Here is a 19,639-nt window from a genome sequence, read left to right as displayed (position 1 = left end):
CACATGAATGGACCTCATCTCACAAATGTTCCCTAAAATAGTTGTATTTTGAAACATTGTCACTTCTTGGGGGAGGGAACAGTGGCATTGGTGAGAGTTGACACAGTTGTTAAATCAAGTTTAGCCTAAAACTGCCTCCTTGCATATTTTAAGTTCAGCCTAAAGGTTTTTCTGTACATCGTGAGCTATAACAAATGAAGGTGTAAACAGGCCGTAGCCCACAACTGTGTCAGTTCCTGAGTTTTGGCCAATCAAATGCTTGAACTGTGTTCTAATAAGGCAAATGTTTAGCTGCAACCAATCCAGTTGTTTCTATACCTCACTTCCATTTTCTGTACATCACTTTCCTTTTTCTGTCCGTAAATCTCCCACCATGTGGCTGCGCTGGAGCCTCCCTTGGCTCAAAAGGCTGCCTGATTCACGAATCATTTGTTGTTTGGTTGAACTCCTTCAAATTTAATTCAGTTGAAGTGTTTCTTTTATCACAGTGTAACCTGTAACTCTAAACATCATCTCTTTCATAGCACCCATCAACGTCTGACATACTACATAATGTGTCTATTTCTTATGCTTATTTTCATTGTCACCCCTGTTTAGACTATGGGTTCTACAAGGGCAACAATCTTTGTTCTATTTCTGTTGTATCCCAAGGACCAGAACAGTGCCTGGCACTTAGTAGACACTCAGTAAATATTTGGATAAATAGTTAAATTAAGAAAATTTTGTTGAAAATTCAAATAAATATCCAAACAGTAAGTTGACCATAATTTTGGAGCTGGACAATCTTACTGTCTACTACAATGCATGGGAACAGAAATGGACTTGTGAAGTGGTAGAGGAATACAAGACTGCGATTTCAGCAATAGCAAGAAGCTCAGAATTATACAGATGAATAAATTATGCATTTGACTAAAGACCTGCATCAATTTCATTTTGAGTGTCACTTAATAATTTAATTTTGAAGTGCTTTACCTTATTAGGATGCATATGCATCTTTTAAAATGGTGCATCTTGGTAGCCACCTTGAAACTTTATGAAGAGGTCAATTCGTAATTAATGTCTTCATTAAGTTGTTACCAACATCCACTTCATGTTGCAAAAGTTATCAGATTTGGTTGTAGTATGATTCTTTCATGTAATTTTCTCTACTAAATCACTGATAGCATTTGAAATACCTGAAAGTATTGTCAGAGGCGTCCTAACTAGAGCGACTCTATCTTGAATAAAGGCCAGATAAAGCCAAACCTGCTGTGTTACATTGCCAAGGGCTTGGGCACTGTTGGTCACAAGATGTTTATGGTTGAGGGAATGAGTTAAGATGCTAATAACTAATTAAAGACCCAGAATTTATGGAACTGTCCTAGTACTTTAAGAACAAAAAGCATTCTTAGTTTAAGATTAGGTTTTGCTTTAAAGATTGTAATATTAAAAAATTGTAATATAATATAATTATATAAAGATTATAATATATTATAATTAATATAATTATATAAATTAAAGATTATTATATAAAGATTATAATATAATATAATTAATTCTTGCTGAAATCAATAGTAACATAGGAAAATAACAATACTAATAGCATGTCACAAGCTGATCACAAGCCTTTGTAATAAAGTACACTATTCTTAACAACCTATATAAGCAAGCACTACGTTTAAGGTAGTGAGTGCCTCCTTTTGCTTTCTGAGGACACCCTACTCTGTAATTGAGTAGTTTCTAATAAACTATCTTAACTTCACTATACTCTGCAGCTCACCCTGAATTGTTTCCTGTGCAAGATCCAAGAACCTGCTCTTGAGGTCTGGGACAAGATTCGTTTTCTGGTGACAGCATCTATACTTTACTCAAAAACTCTCATGTTCTTGCATTAAGAGATTTATACATGTGGGGGAGGAAAAGTTTCCTCAACCCTCCTAGGGTTCCTGGCTGACTCTGAAATAAAACAGACAGATTAACAGGAAAAATATATATAAATGTATTTAATCAAAGTTTTACATAACATGGGGCCAAGCACAGTGGCTCATGCCTGTAATTCCAGCCCTTTGGGAGGCCGAGGTGGGTGAATCACCTGAAGTCAGGAGTTTATGACCAGCCTGGCCAATGTGGCGAAACCCAGTCTCTACTAAAAATGCAAAAATTAGGCAGGCGTAGTTGCACGTGTGTGTAGTCTCAGCTACTTAGGAGGCTGAAGCAGGAAAATCGCTTGAACTGGGAGGCAGAGATTGCAGTGAGCCAAGATCACACCACTGCACTCCAACCTGGGCGACAGAATGAGATTCTGTCTCAAAAAAAAAAAAAAAAAAAAAAGTTTTATGTAACATGAAAGACTTCAGAAATGAAGACCAGAAGACCCAGGGATAACTACCCGTTTTTCTGCTTAGAATCAATGAAGAATTGACAGCACTGTAGAAATGTGATTGGACAGAGGAGTTTGATCTGATGGTAATAGACTGAGGGGGAATCCAGCAATGCCTGTCTGTTCCGATTCTTCTTGGCATCTCTATGCAGCATTCCTTCTTCCCGGATACAGGGCAGGATGCCTCTGGAATGAAGGTCTTATGACCTAGAATCATCCAACAGGGGAGGTCAGAGAATTTTTTTATGGCCAGCTTTTATACAGAAAGTTGGGAAGAAAGAGTGGCTCACACCTGTAATTCCAGCTCTTCGGGAGGCGGGCAGATCACTTGAGTTCAGGGGTTCGAGAGCAGCCTGGCCAACACGGTGAAACCCTATCTCTACTAAAAATATAAAAAATTAGCCAGGTGTGGTGGTGCACGCCTGTAGTCCCAGCTACTTAGGAGGCTGAAGCAGGAGAATCCCTTGAACCTGGGAAGCAGAGGTTACAGTGAGCCGAGATCCCACCACTGCACTCCAGCCTGGGTGACAGAGCGAGACTCCATCTCAAAAAACAAAAAGAAAGTTGGGAAGAAAAAGAATAATATTTCCAGGTTTATGGCTTGCTTTGTGGTGGAGGAGTTCTACTTTCTATGGCTTGCCTTAGAGTTTCCACGGCCTATCTTGAATGAGAAAGAGAAGCAGGAGAAAGGAGGGGGAGAGAAGGTGAAACAGATCTTGCTTCTGAGGCTCTCTTGGTTTCCTGCAGCTCTTTCAAAGTACTCAGCATGCCAAGGCACCAAACTTTGGGGTATTGTGTTGAGTCCTGACATAAACATCAAAAACTATTTCCTTGAGGTGACCTTTCCAACCAACCAAAAGTGTTAACACAACTGAAACTTCCCCTCTCCTGTGGAAACCTCAGGCCGAATGTGTCTTGGTGTTCTACTTTCATATATAGGAAAGACTGTACTTGTGGGCAACAGTGTCGTTAATTCTCATACACGTTTGTTTTTTCCATTTAAAATTTCTGACCTGTTTTTCTGCTTACAACAGAAAATATATGCTATAGTAATAAACTCAAACACTAGAGAAATATATAATATACAATGTAGGAAATGGAAGTATTCCATGACCTCACCCTGGAGACAATCATTGGTAATTGACGGACATGCCCACAGGTGTTTTAGTAGACACACACACAAACACAGAGTTGTGGTTATTATTGTGCTATTATTACTATCACCACCACTATCATTGAAAAAAGAGGGATTTGGGTCCATTATTGAGCATAATTCTTAGCCAAGTGGTTTATTTGGCATTACTTACTTTAATAGCCAATATTTGTCTATCTTAATTCCCAATATATTCCTGCCGTCTACACATTTCTGAGTAACTTTCACCTGAAACCACACTAGCTGTTTATTTTGGAAGAGCGAACTAAATCTGTCCTACACAATAGACAGGCTAAGAAGTGCGAGGAAATTAAGAAACATTATCATTTGAAATACAGGTTTCCTATTCATTCCTGTTTATAAAGCCAAGAGCCCAGGTTATCTGAGCAGATTAAAAATTACAAGGACTCGCTAAAACTCTCGGTCACTTATTCAGAAGGAAATGGAAAAACACAGAGAGCATAAGTTCTCAGCAGATGCATAGAACAGAATATCACTTGACCACTTCAAAACAGCAGTTGAAAAGGGTGAGTCAGAGTCAAGGTAAGGAACAGGTAAAGATATACATGTGTGTTTCACTGCCTCCTCGAAAAATGGTACTACATAAAAAGATTCTGAATATGTACACTTCACCATTCTATAAACACCACAATTTTGCACCATTTCAAAAAATGTCTCCAACTCTACCTAGTCCCACATGCAGAATCCACTACAGTAGTAAGATTGCAAGGTTGATCTGTTATTTCAGACCTTCATTTATTTTCTGTATACTTGCAATGTTCAAGGCTTTGGAATGAAAGGCATTCTGGGTCTGCTTGGACTCCAGACAAGTAAACAAGCAATTAGAGTAGAGGGAGATGAAGGTTATGGCAACATGGTGCGTAGGATTCTCTGGAGCAGCACCAAGGAACATCCAGCCCCCGTCCCGGGATCATAAAAAGCTTCTTGGAAAGGCAGCCTCTAAACTTGAGATGCAAACACTCAGCGGGCTTTGAGCAGGCCAGTTTTTCCTAATGTTTTAAGCACCTCCAGTCTAGGATAAATTTTTTAAAATAAGAGTAATGCAGTGGGTTTTTCATAAAGCTAATTTTATCCAAAGGACTGTCCTTTATTCTGAAACTAAGACCTTCCTACTTTTGGAGAATTTAAATAATCTTCCTTTTATGATACAGAAATAATAGTTTGGATATCTCAAATAGCCTTTCTGGACCAATCAGTTGACAATTAAGAGTTGGACATTTGATTGGTCCCTGAAAGAGTTTGTTGTTTTGTTGGTTGTGTTGATATGGTTGTTATTTGTATGTGCGTGTGTGTGCCTAGACGTGTGTGCGTAAAATCCACGTGTCCAGAAACAACTGACAGCTGAGCTGGGATGGACAGCAAGGGTGTTGTTCCAAGCCCAGGCTCCTCCTCCAACCAGCAGCATCAGCATTACCTGGGAGCTTGAGAGAAACACAGAATCTCAGGCCATGCCCCAGACTTACTGAGTCAGGCTTGGCATTTTAACATGATCCCTGGGTGATTTATATGCACGTTAAAGTGCATTTTGTTCCCTCTATTCCTAGAATAGAGGGAACAGCAGGGGAAAGCCTGGTGGGAAAGATCACGGTGGTTTGAAGATCTTTTCCAAAGTGAAAGAGTCAAGGCCACAATTCAGGGAGGCTGAGAGTGATGCTGGGAAGGCAGGCAGGAGGGTGGAGGAAGATGATTTGTGTTTTCCCTCTGCTCCCACTGTAGCTGCATAGATCACTGTTCCCTATTTCCTATGGTCATTTTTAACTAAGGCATGTTCCATGTCGCTTACAATGTCCAATCACTTATTGAAAAACCTCAAAGCACAGGTTAAATATCCTGGGACAAATATCTTGGGCCTATTGTGTGGCGATTAGTGGGATGCTGATTAAGCATTTCATAACTGTAATAACAAGTTATTCTGACTCTCCAGAGTGGCTGGTGGAGAGTCTGTTTTAATAAGGACCAGACACCAAAGGATAAAAATTTACCCTAAGCCAGGGGGCAGCTACGTCATGCTGATGGAAGGAGTCCTGCCCCACACAATTGCTTGGTTGTCTAAATTAGTTTTCATCCTATACCTGCATAAGAACTGTGCTGCAGCCTGGGCAACATGGCGAGACCCTATCTCTACAAAAGTAAAAAATTAGCCAGGCATGGTGGCACACACCTGTGGTCCCAGCTACATGGGAGGCTGAGGCATGAGGATGGCTTGAGCCCAGGAGTTTGAGGCTTGTAGTGAGGTATGATTTTCAAATCTGGGCGACAGAGTAAGACTTTGTTTCAAACACACAAACAAACAAAAACAAACAAACTGCATTGAATGTACTAAAGGCATGATCTTTCCCTATTTATGAGTTAGGATTTAAATTAAAATACGCTTTTTCTAGGCTGGGCATGGTGGCTCATGCTTGTAATCCCAGCACTTTGGGAGGCTGAGGTGTGTGGTTCACTAGAGTCCAGTAGTTTGAGACCAGCCTGGCCAACATGGCGAAATCCCATCTCTACTAAAAATACAAACATTAGCCAGGCATGGTGGCAGCACCTGTAGTCCCAGCTACTCAGGAGGCTGAGGTGAGAGGATCACTTGAACCTGGGAGGCAGAGGTTGCAGTGAGCCGAGATCATGTCACTGCACTCCAGCCTGCGTGACAGAGTGACTGTCTCCAGAAAAAAAGAAAATGCATTTTCTTTTTTATCTGCTAAAAGGCAAAGAACATCCCACGTGGCCAAAAAACCAAAACACAATCCAATATCGTTTTCCCTCCCTCTCTTGCTTCCCACAGTATTTCTATTGTTATTTTCTTAAAAAAAAAAATGGTTTGTCTTCTCAAATACACCTTGAGTTTATTAAGTTGTGGGAACTGCATTTTGACTTTTTGTGTTCCCAGGTGCCCAAGATAGTAGTTGCTCAATTAATTTTTTAGATAAACGAGGAAGCTGATGACACAGAAGAATACAAATAGTTGAATGAATTCTCTATGATCTGTAGCCACATGGCCAACAGTTGCTAGAGCTGATTCTCATACTTGAGGAGATTTTATTTAAATTCTGATTTTTTGTTCCTGGCAGATCGGAGTATTTGACTTCTGTGTGCACTATGGTGCGACATCCTGTTTGTTAGTAAAGTGCTGTTTTCTGCAAAGAGAAACTAAACTAGTAAAAATGACACAATCATTTGCGCAGCTCACTACGTAAGCTAATTTGAGAGGCACAGGCCTGTCATATTTGGAATTGAAACTGAATATTAGTGTAGCATGGTCCACTTTAAGCCTAACCTATGTTTACCACTAGAATTTAGATGGTCTGAGTTATGGGAGTCCTGGTGGGGCAACCCCAGGCATTGGTTCAGATGAGTGACTGAAGAACTCTCATTCAGACCTTCCCAGGTACAAAAGCTTATCTGATAATAAAAGTTGGGTTGCAGAATGGAGCAGGTGATTGTAAGCACGACAGAGGGTCTGGCATCCAGATTTGCTCCTTACCTGTTCCCTAGATATTTCTATGTCCAGTCCTGGACAAAAGCATCTGAGATTTAAAACAGAAAGGCTTATTTTCCCTAAAATGTCTGTGGGATCCCTGGTCAAAGTCAGCACTGATATGCTATCCATATAACCGGGTGGTTATACCAGAGAAAAGAGAATGGCCCTGTCCTGCTATCCAGAGGGGCCAGCACCACACACCAGCCATGAGAGAGAGAGGTCACTCAGTCTATCAGGTGTTTGCTGGAGCCTCTAATGGAAGAAAAATCCTTCTCCCTCCCCAGATTGTGCTGACATCAGAGGAAGAAATATAGGAATCATGGGAACACAGAATTCAGTTTGTGAACAGTTCACTTATGGTCAACTTTTTGTTGTTGTTGTTGTTGTTGTTTTTGGAAATGGGGTTTCACTCTTCTTGCCCAGGCTGGAGTGCAATGGCACAATCTCTGCTCACCATAACCTCCGCCTCCCAGGTTCAAGCAATTCTCCTGCCTCAACCTCTTGAGTAGCTGGGATTACAGGCATGCACCACCACATCCGGCTGATTTTGTATTTTTAGTTAGACATGGGGTTTCTCCATGTTGGTCAGGCTGATCTCAAACTCCCAACCTCGGGTAATCCGCCCACCTTGGCCTGGCAAAGTGCTGGGATTACAGGCGTGAGCCACCACGCCTGGCTGGTGAACTTTTTTTTTTTTTTTAACGTTTCTATTCCGTGAGTACAGTTCTGAGACAATTATATTGCTTAACAGTGTAGATGTAGTCCAGGTGGGTCATCTTATGGAAAATAAAATGTGTGATCTATTCTGAAGTATCTGACAATGTCTGCCACAGAAAAAAAATAATAATAAATCTAAAACCCACATTGATATTGGAGCAAATGCAGACATTAGGTTGGAAAACCAATCACTGAAATAGAATATCAAGAAGACAGGGCAACAGGGTGTTACTAGATTCTAGAAATCTGAAGAAGGCCGTTGACTCAGATAAGATGTACCAAATCACCTTTGTGAATTGGGAAGGGCCTCAAATATGCAAGGCATTTAAACATGTCTGGGCCCACTTAATAATGTACTCTTCTGGATCTTTATAGTTTTAAAAATCATCCTGTCACTTCGCACATGTTGGCAAGGTAGGGTAGCGTAATCAGCAAAGCCCCAAGGCCACATCCCCAGGAGCAGGTGAGCTCCGCCTTCAGCTGCAGGGGGGACTTCAGGCCAGGAGGCAGTTTTGGCAAATTGCATTCCCACCCTGAGCAATGAGGGAGTGGCTTGTGGCAGAGCAACTCTAGCTCCGCAAGTGGACTCTGTGGCCAGTGTGCAAGCTGCCATCGAACTCAGCTTCTCCTGAATTCTGTGTGATTTCAAGAAGATAGTCTCCCTTCTATCCCACTCTCCCTGATTCCACCTCCTTGGACCTAATAGTTCCCTAATAGTCAGATACTAGCAACCTGAAGTAAAAATAATGATGGCCGCCCTGCTTCCACCATTGTGGTTCCTACTGCCCAGGTTCCTCCTCCAGACACAAAAGCACCAGCCAAGATTTTGAGGTCACCAAATCACAGTAATAGCTGACCAGGAAATGTATTGTAAAACACCGTCACAGGACCTCTCACCCAACAGGATAACCTCTCCTGACTTGTTTCCTGCCAAACCCATAGCACCATTTTTGGAACTCAGCTGCTGACTGATAATTAGGTCTAATAGGAGAGCAAGGGTTTCCTGATGGGATACAGATGATACCATATTTACTGGCAGCTGTGCTTTTGCTAATTGTTGGAAACTTGGCTTTTAACCCGTGCTTGCCGCCCACCATGCTGGGCTTAGGCAATCCAATGAACACAGTTCTTCGCACATTAATATTTTAAAAAATTTTTTTTATAGATTTAGGGGTGCAAGTGCAATTGTATTACATGGATATATTGAGTAGTGGTGAGGTCTGGGCTGTTAGTGTATCCATCACCTGAGTAGTGAACATCGTACCCAATAGGTAACACATTTTTTTAAGAGACAGGGTCTTGTTCTATAGCCCTGTCTGGAGTTTTGGGTGCAATCATAGCTCACTGTAACCTCAAACCCCTGGGCTCAAGCAGTCCTCCCACCTCAGCCTCCCAAAGCACTGGGATTACAGGTGTAAATCACCACTATCAGCCATTCTTCACACATTGAAGACAACTATGAGGTGAGTATCCCTACCCACTTGTGGCTGACTCTTAATACACAGAAATGATATTAGAGCATTTATCACTGGGGAGAATACATTTGCAGGTATGGGGGTGAATTCTGACCAAGGCGGGCATATAATAGATGTCTGAAGGCAAGACAAATCTTTGGCCACTGGGGACTGGTTTTGCAAAAGGAGGGAGCATATGGCAGGAATGGTTGCCTGCCAACAATATTCACCTCAAGAACTGCTGAGTGGCACTCCAGGTGCTACCTGTGTTGACTGGCTCCCTAACCAGACACCTAACAACATGTGTGGAGGACACTGTTTGAAGGGAAAGAGAACAGCGAAAAATATTTTCCTCCAGTTACATAGTCTGTTCCTTTAACACCATTCATTATACTCATCTTTTCCCCTCTAATCAGAAATGCCACTTTTATTACATGTTAACTGCCCTTCAGTTTTCCAGGCTGTTTCTGAGCATTCTAAAACAGAGAAATATGGAACCATAAACTGAAAGCTCTGAGAATGGATCTAGCTTTTTTCTTTTCTTTTTTTTTTCTTTTGAGACAAAGTCTCGCTCTGTCACCCAGGCTGGAGTGCAGTGGCACGATTTCGGCTCACTGCCAGCTCCGCCTCCTGGGTTCAAGTCATTCTCCTGCCTCAGCCTCCCAAGTAGCTGGGATTACGGGCACGCGCCACCATGCCCAGCTAATTCCTGTATTTTTGGTAGAGACGGGGTTTCACCATGTTAGCTGGGGTGATCTCGAACTCCTGACCTCAGGAGATCTGCCCACCTCAGCCTCCCAAAGTGCTGGGATTACAGGTGTGAGCCGCTATGCCCAGATTGAGAACGGATCTAAGTTTCTCAGAAGAGCAAACTCTTGTCTCATTTTTTCTTCGAGTTATCAGCAATTACATGCACAGCACTATACCTTTTATGTCTTGTATTTACAAGTCATTGGTTAGGCTGTCTGACTTCTCCAATTATCTCAAACATGGTTTTTTTTGTTTTGTTTTGTTTTTGTTTTTGTTTTTTGTTTTTGTTTTGTATTGACCACTGCCTCAATTTCAGAGAAGAAGGAAGACTATATCTCACTCAATATTAGTTTAGCAATATATGTGAAAAAAAACTCAGCAGACTTGCCTTATACTGCTTTCCGTTGTGGAGAATCAATAACATAGACATTCTGAAAACATGGACGGTAAGAATGGAGGTGGTAAGATGTACAAGTAAGTTGATTAGTCAGTTATTCTAAGTCAAGGATCCCATGTTGATTTATTACTCGGTAAAAGTGTCGTCATTTGACACCATCATAACAGTGACTATACACACATCTTTGCCACACCTGATATGTACAGCAAACCAGAAAGAATCATGGGAAGTGGGTTAGGGTATTTATTCTAATGCTATAACCAATACTGCCTAGATGGAATGTACACATACCATGTAGGACTTACTGTCTGTTTTTACCAAGAGTATTTTTTCTATTCTTGCCTCAGGGCTTTCCTTCTCTGTGCCTGTTTTTTTTTTTTTCATGGAAAAATGTCTCAATTGCGATGTTTTAAAATCCCACCAGCACTTATCTTATCACCCTAAATGTCCCTACGATTCTACTTCATCTTCAAAGATTTTTCTTATGCAAATGGGAAGATCAAGTATTGCTGCATTTTGTCCTCTAAAGAATTCCATTTCGTGGCTGGGCACAGTGGCTCACACCTGTAATCCCAGCACTTTGGGAGGCTAGGGTGGGTGGATCACCAGAGGTCAGGAGTTCAAGAACAGCCTTACCAACATGGTGAAATCCCATCTCTACTAAAAATACAAAAATTAGCTGGGCATGATGGCAGGCACCTGTAATTCCAGCTACTTGGGAGGCTGAGGCAGGAGAATCACTTAAACCCAGGAGGTGGAGATTGCAGTGAGCTGAGATCATACCACTGCACTCCAGCCTGGGTGACAGAGCCTGTCTCAAAAAAAAAAAAAAAAGAATTCAATTTAGCTTCCTTTGAGAGAGGACCATGAGTCCAATTTACTGTCATTTGAGTCTGCAATGAAAGGAAAGGATCCCTAGTGTTACATGGGGTGCTGGTCATTGTGATAATTCAGATGATCCCACTTTTTTGAGGTTACCAGAATGCTTTCACTTGGGTTGCCTTATTATCATGAATGTAAAGGGGTGCTTGTTACTTTACTGAGGGTAAAATCAGCCTAGGAAATTAAGTGACTTGCTAAACGTGATGTGCAGGGCAGGGCTGGAACTGGGGTTCCTAACTCCAAATTCCCAAGCAGGTCATAACAAAGTGATAACTACAAAACTTACCCACTGGTTTTCTTAAAAGGATTTTCTCCTTAGAAGTATTTTGCCAGAGTTTAATTTTAGATTGCAAGTGTTATTCACACTGTCACGTTTCAACAGGTTTGCAAGTTCTACTGTGTGGAAAACATACTTTTACCGCAGGGAAGAGTCAGATGTTCTTTGCAGAGTCTTTGTTGTGCTTTAATTATCTAAAATTATTCCTTGGGAATTTGTGTATGTCTACATTACCACATTGAAGATGCATATTTAACATGCACAATCAGCTTTGAGGAAAAATAATAGGGGTTTGAATTACCACACCATCCAACAATTACACTTCTGGTACGTATCAAAGAGTGAGAGCAGGATCTCAAAGAGATAGTCGTACACCCATGTTCATAGCAGCATTATTCACAAAAGCCAAAGGGGAAGCAATGCGAGTGTCTATTGATAGATGAAAAAAGAAAAAGTGATACATGGTTTATATATATATATATATATACACACACACATATATATATCACTGTGTGTATATATATTTACATATATATACATATATGCAATGGAATATTATTCAACGTTAAAAAGAAAAGAAATTCTGACACATGCTGCAACATGGATGAATCTTGAAGGCATGATGCTAAGTGAGAAAAACCTATCACAAAAGGATAAACCCTACATATAACATATATAGAGTAGTCAAATTCACATAGACAGAAAATAGAATGGTGGTTGCCAGAAGCTGGGGGATAGAAGGAAATGAGGAGTTAGTGTTTAATGGGTATAAAATTTCAGCTGGGGAAGTTTAAAATGTCCTGGAAATGGATAGTAGTGGTGGTTACACAAGAATGTGAATGTACTTAATGTCACTAAACTGTACATTTAAAAATTGTTAAAATGACACATTTTATGTTATGTATATTTAAACACACACTCACACACACACTCTCTTTCACTCACACACACGTGCACACACACACACACACACACACGAATAGGAAGCAGAATACTTAACCCAGATCTGGAGGAAGGAGGATGGGGAAGGCTTCACAAAGGAGATGGCTTTGTCTTGAAAAAAGAGGAGTTTGGCAGGCAGGACAAGAGAAAGATATTCCAGGCTGAGGGAATAGCATAGGAAGTAAGGAGGCAATTCCAAGGTCATATTAGGAGAACAGCAGGTAATCCAGATGATGACAGTCCCGGACTCTTGCTGGAGATAAAGCTGCGATGGCAGAGGGAGCCCATCTTGAAAGCTCCTGTGTGCCATGCAGAAGCTTTGGACTTCATTGCATAGGTACTGGGAAGCTACTGGAGTCCATTAAGCTGGAGACATGACCAAGCTTGCATTTCAGAAAGAGAATGTGGGCAGTTGCATGAAGAGACGATTGGAGGTGAAAGCGACTAGAGGCAGAAACAATGGTGAGGAGACTCTTGCAATAGCCTAAGAGAAAGATGAGGAGGGCCCCAGCTGAGAGTATGTGGAAACGGAGAGAGGTGTTAAGAGGGTGTAGGAACCTACGAGAGGTGGTAAGTGAAATCTAAGGGTGTGAGATAGCCTTAGCATAGATCAGAAATATAACAGAGGCTGAAGGGTTAGGGAGGGCTAGCAGTGAGAAGTGAGAAGGAGAGAAAGAGTAAGTCCATGTTGGATATGTTCAGTTTCATGTGCCTTGTCTAAAAACATCCCACATGAGTCCATCTGCACACGTGTATTGAGTGAGTCCTTATAACTATGCCATGACCCAGACAAATAATCTCAATTTTACTGGCACCCGAGACTCAGATTGGAATCTCTCCAATGAATGTATTTGGCTCACCCCACTCCAGAAAAGTATCCATATTCTCCCTCCTCAAATACTCTCCCCTACGGTTTCTCTGCAGTCCTGGCCACTCTCTGAGCAAGTAGTCTGCAGGGGCCAGCTCCTGGAGGCAACAGGACTGCCAGGAATTCATCCACCAGTCATCTTTTTCTGTGGTACTTAAAGCTCTCAGTCTGCACCCAGCCTGCCCTCCCAAGCTGCCCATGCTCTCGGCTGGCACTGAAAAGTCTCAGAAATACTTTAACCTACCTGAACAGTGATTACCTTCTTTAGATGAGCAAGGAACTCTTTGTTGCAGGCTAATTAGCAACCATCTTCCCAGGTAGCTGCAATGAAACTGGTCTCTTCCATGCTGTTAGGTAAGCTGGGTCTCTTGTTTGCAGTTAGATCCTGGCTTCTGTTCAGCTGACTTAGGGTAGGATTATTCTCCTGGCATTGAGGAACATGCACGGTTGAGTCAAACAGCCCAAAACCCCGTTAGATGGCAAGGGAAATTTCTGCTGTACTCTGATGTCACCCAAGGAAGACACAGGAACAGATGGTGAAGGCAAAAGCTTCACGCACCACAGAAACCTCAGAATACAACTTCCCCATGTAAGAGTGAATAAACTGCTGAAAGAGGTCAAAAGCCCAAACCCTCTGCTATGAAGACTGCTCTTCTCAAAGCCAAAATGTCATTGGGATGGCTTCTTAGAAGCCCTTGCGTTGCTTTTTTGTTTGGTAACGGGGCTAGGAAATCTCTGTGTCACCAGGAAGGCGAGTGGCCCTCTCTCCCTCTGGCTCTTTGGCAGGTGGCCATGCTTGTATCACATGGGGAATTTGGCAAATCAAGTCCGATTCTTTTGCAGTGTAGCTGCAGCAAGGATTTCCAGTTAGTGATTTTGTGGTGGCTCCTATGAGTCATAATTCCCTGATTCTTCTGCAGAGGGGGCGGACCTAAGTTTGTCCTTGTGAGGACCATCATTACTCTTGGTTTGAGAAGGCTGCAATCCTTGGAGGACATAGAACTAAACCCCAAAATCTGAGTTCTTCAGAGACAAGGTTTCGCTCTGTCATCCAGGCCAGAGTGCAGTGGCACAATCATGGCTCACTGCAGCCTAGACCCCCTGGGCTCAAGAGATCCTCCTGCATCAGCCTCCTGAGTAGTTGGGACTACAGGCATGAGCCAACATGCCCGGCTTATTTTTTAACGTTGCCCAGGCTGGTCTTGAACTCCTGGCCTCAGGCATCCTCTTGCCTCAGTCTCCCAAAGCCATGGTTTACAGACATGAATCACTGTACCTGGCCCGGAATATGAGTTTGAAGCTTAAATATTGCCACTAGCCTTCTGGTGGCAAACTTTCACCAAACTCCTAGTGTCTTTTTTTTGCCCTTGCTTTATGCTAAAATATACCTTTCTTTTTTTTTTTTCTCCTGCTGTTGTTACCTTTAAAATATTGTAATTAAAAACTACTGTCATATTTTTATTATTTTATTTTATTTTTGAGATGGAGTCTCGCTCTGTCACCCAGGCTGGAGTGCAGTGGTGCGATCTCGGCTCACTGCAAGCTCCGCCTCCCAAGTCCATACCATTCTCCTGCCTCAGCCTCCTGAGTGGACTACAGGCACCTGCCACCACGCCCGGCTAAATTTTTTGTATTTTTAGTAGAGACGGGGTTTCACTGTGTTAGCCAGGATGGTCTCGATCTCCTGACCTCGCGATCCACCCACCTCGGCCTCCCAAAGTGCTGGGATTAGAGGCGTGAGCCACCGCGCCTGGCCTACTGTCATCTTTTTAATACCATGCCTGTTATGGACTTCTGAATTAATATTTTTATTTAGAAACTTTTGTACATATATGTATAAACAATGTCACCATTTTTTTTTTTTCGTTTGAGACAGGGTCTTGCTCTGAAGCCCAGGCCAGAGCACAGTTGTATGACGTTAGCTCACTGCAGCCTCAAACACCTGGGCTCAAGTGATCCTCCTGCCTCAGCCTCCCAAGTAGCTGGGACTACAGGCAAACACCACCATGCCTAGCTAATTATTTTTATTTTTTAGAGGCAGGGTCTTGCGATTTTGCCCAGGCCGGTCTTGAACACCCAGGCTCAAGCAATCCTCCCACCTTGGCCTCCCAACTAGCACTTTGCCAAGTTGTTCTTTTCAAATTAGCAATTATGCCAGGTCCTGGGCTAGTATTTCATCAGTGTTATTGTGTTTAATCCTCACAACAATTCTTCCAGATAGGTACTTTTATTCCCATTTTACTGATAAGAAATCTAAGACTTGTTCAATGTCTCACTGCTTTTAAATGGTGGCACTGGTGCTTGAACCCAGGCCTCTTTAACATCCAATTCCATCCTCCCAAACTACTGACTAGACTGCTCTTTGCACGTGTGTTATGTATATGTATATATAGACTACATAGTGGGCAGACAATAAATATTTGTTGAATGACCATTCTATAGTGTATGTATTCGCTCAGAACTATCAAGTTTATTACTGTCCTTAGAAATTGATGCTAATCATGTGATCTTCTGGACGCAGAGTATAGCTGAAAAGATTCATATCATAACATCAGGTGGAGCCTAGAACAATGAGTATTAAAGCGAGTGCTTAGGTAATATGGTAATACCTCTTACAAGTACCCACTTATAACAGGTATTACTTATAATAGGTTATGGCTGAACCCTAAAGCACGTGGCATAGTCTTTATAATTAGTTCCTCAACAAATATTTATAAATGTATTCTAGTATATTATGTACCATGTAGGTATTAGGTTCTTGATAAACATTTCTTCAATATATCATTATTGCAGTCCCTTTTTATCACTGTTTAGGCCATGTCGATGTATTCCCCCAGCTGCACTCGGTGTAATGAGTGTGGGTTTGACTGTATTTACTGTTCTCATATCAGCTGAGTTTAACTCACACCCAGCAGAGATGTTAAGGGTCAAAGGTACTGAGAGAAAGTTCTTTATGTATTCAACATGAAAACTGGCTGAATGCTGTGGATAATAAAGTCACTGTGAATGTATACCTTTAGGAGAAAAAGGCCTTCTTTCCTTTGAAATGTCGGTTAGCTCTGTTTCATGCTGTAATACATATTAAAAAGCCCCTGAAGCATTTTGAAGAGCTGTGAAGGCTTTACCTCTTTAAGTGTTACTTGCATTTCTCATAGCACTTCCTGCCTCGTTTAATTCTACTAATGTTAGATCACCTATCATAACTTGATGTACTGAATTAATGTTTTCCTCTTGAAGATGTTTTGAAAAAAAATACATCTTGGCCTTATTATGAACTTAGAGTCCCTTGTTAATGAACAGGATGCAAATGATTAATTTGGAAGACAGAAATCCTTTCTGGGTGGCTACTGTTTACTTAAACATTCTTCTGATGTGCAGAGTGATACTAATTGGCTTGAGAAAGTTGATACCGATTCCAAAACTAGGGTAATTTAAGATTAAAAATACAGTAGGGGCTCTGTAAATGGGGTGAATATAACCAATTGCCTGAGATGAGCTGATTATCTGAGCTCTGAATTTGGCCTAGATTACTGGTAATCAAGGTAAAAAGAAAAGATGGATAATATAGGGCTGACCGCCCCCACCAGGTTTATTTGATAAAGAAACATTTATAGGCCAGGCACGGTGGCTCACGCCTGTAATCCCAGCATTTGGGAGGCCGAGGCAGGCGGATCACCTGAGGTTGAGAGTTCGTAGACCAGCCTGACCAACATGGAGAAACCTATCCGCCCTCCCCCCCGCCCCCCCACCGTCTTTACTAACAATACAAAATTAGCCGGGCACGGTGGCGCATGCCTGTAATTACAGCTACTCTGGAGGCTGAAGCAGGAGAATTGCTTGAACCTGGGAGGCAGAGGTTGCGGTGAGCAGAGATCATGCCATTGCACCCCAGCCCGGGCAACAAGAGTGAAACTCCATCTCAAAAAAAAAAAAAAAGAAAGAAATATTTATAAATTTACCCAAATTTTACTTGGCATTCAATGCAAGGAGGAAAAAAGCATTTGTCTCCTAAAGAGTTACTGTATTCCTTTAAAAATATCCACAGAAAAACATAGTAACTCATTAAATATTATAGCCTACTCACAGGTTGTCTGCCATTCTTATTAGAGAAGAGAGAATGGCATATTAAAAATATATCAGAAGTTACGGGAAGTTGTGAAGTGTTAGGCAGACTTCAAGTTGTGATCCTTCACAAGGCTTCATTCTATGCCAGGCTGTTTGGGAGAGTTCAGAGATCAACTGAATATGAAAGATATAAGAGCAACTGTCCAGCTGAGGTGGTACATACCGCACTACTTTATGGAGAGGACTGAAAAAGTCAGTTAAGCTCCTAAAATTCCTTCATCATTGCTAAGCATTCCTTCATCATTGACAAGCTAAGACATAAAGTTGGGAGATGGACTAAATACACAGGACGGCAGAATAAGACTAGACGCATCTTGAAGGTTAAAGAGATGAGCTCATTCTAACATGGCATTTAATAGAGGTCAGTGCCATGTCGGGCTCTGCCATTGAATCAAAAACATCAATGGTTTGAGTAAAGAATAGGTGGGAGGTATTTTGCAGCACTTGTGGGAAAAGGTGTTCAGGGTTTTAGTTGAAAGCAAGCTCCATATGAGGCCACATTGTGATGGTTGCAGTCCTCATCCGTCTTTTACCTACCTATCAAAAAATAAAGGAGACAACAGGCTGGAGGGTTTGTCCTTGGCGTACATCCTCTCTTTGGTTGGGGCTGCTGCTGTTGTCCAGGTAAATACCTTTGCAAGCCAGCATGCTTCCCATTTAACCCTGGGTTTTACCAATCCCAGCTGTCTCACAGAGGCCTGACTTGTACCTGTCTGTTCCCTGCCCTGCCCAAGCAGTCGTTTGGTGCCCGGATTTAGAATAAAGGAAGTGATCAACTCTCTCTAGGCCATGCTGCTTGGACTTTGCCAGGGGTATTTCATTCTGCTGAGAATACCACTCTTATAAGTATTGTACAGAAATTAACTCATTCAGAGAGTACCTAGGATAAGGATAAAACTGAGTCATAGGAGGAACAGTTAAAAACCAGCAGGCTGGCCATGGTGGCTCATGCCAGTAATCTCAGCACTTTGGGAAGCTGAAGCAGGAGAATCACTTGAGGCCTTGAGTTTGAGACCAGCCTGAGCAACATAGCAAGACCTCATCTCTACCAAAAATAAAAATAAAAAAAAATTAAGCACAAAGCTTTCTCTAGAAGACAAAAGACAGGGAGACAAGAAAGCTGTCTTCGGAGGCCTGAGGGCTGTCACAAAGCAGACAGATTCACGTTATCTCTGTGGCCATGAGAGGTAAAGGCAGCAGAGGGAGACCTCAGAGCATTTCAGCCCTAGAAGAAACACCGCATAGAAGCGAGTCTGTAAGTGTTAGAAGGCAGCTGTGCTACATTAACTTTCAGATCCCTCCAACCTACCATCCTTGAGGTTCTTACGAATGTTGAAGTAATCTCAATTCTCAGAACTACCATCCCTCCTCCTCACCACCCCCCACACCCCAGAACCCTTTCTTGCTATAAAAAGGCCATTCCTTAGAAAGTTAAACATAGAATTATCATATGATCCAGTAATTCTACTTCTGGGTATGTACTCAAAAGAATTGAAAGTAGAATCTCAAATAGATACTTGTACAGTAATGTCTAAAGCAGCATTATTCACAGTAATCAAAAGGTAGAAGAAACCCCAGTGTCCCTCAATGGATTAATTGACAACAAAATGTGATGTATCCATATCATGGAATATTATCCAACCTTAAAAAGGGAAGAGATTCTGAGACATGCTGCAACATGAATAAACACTTAGGACGTTATGATAAAACATGCCTGTCACAAAAGGATGAATATTGTATGATTATACTTATATGAGGTACCTGGAGTAGTCAAATTAATAGAGACAGAAAGTAGAATGCTGGTTGACAGGGGCTGCTAGGAGAGGGGGATGGGGAGTTGTTTAGTGGGTACAAAGTTTCCCTTTGGGAAGATGAAAAGTCTGGAGATGGATAGTAGTGAGGTTGCCGTAAGAATGTGAATGTACTTAATGACACTGAACTGTACACTTAAAAATGGTTACATTGTGGCCAGACTTGGTGGCTCACGCCTGTAATCCCAGCACTTTGGGAGGCCAAGGCAGGTGAATCACCTGAGGTCAGGAGTTCGAGACCAGCCTGACCAACATGGTAAAACCTCGTCTCTATTAAAAATACAAAAATTAGTGGGGCATGGTGGTGTGTGCCTGTAATCCCAGCTGCTTGGGAGGCTAAGACAGGAGAATTGTTTTTACCCAGGAGGCAGAGGTTGCAGTGAGCTGAGATTGCACCATTGCACTCCAGCC

The 19,639-nt window shown here is 42.0% G+C and overlaps 1 protein-coding gene across 1 annotated transcript in view; it reads right to left on the bottom strand.

The window, feature by feature from the left end:
* The window catches only part of LYST (lysosomal trafficking regulator), a 223,564-nt gene extending 209,509 nt beyond the window's left edge, over window positions 1–14,055 (bottom strand). Inside the window, exon 1 of the mRNA XM_033198012.1 lies at window positions 13,537–14,055. The gene's annotated coding sequence lies outside the window, so the exon portion shown is untranslated. The remainder of the gene's footprint in view (window positions 1–13,536) is intronic.
* Between the last annotated feature and the right edge of the window lie 5,584 nt (window positions 14,056–19,639).

Source organism: Trachypithecus francoisi, unplaced genomic scaffold, assembly GCF_009764315.1.
Source record: "Trachypithecus francoisi isolate TF-2019V2 unplaced genomic scaffold, Tfra_2.0 Lachesis_group5, whole genome shotgun sequence".
NCBI classification, from domain to species: Eukaryota; Metazoa; Chordata; class Mammalia; order Primates; family Cercopithecidae; genus Trachypithecus; species Trachypithecus francoisi.
This window is presented reverse-complemented; position numbering and strand designations above follow the sequence as displayed.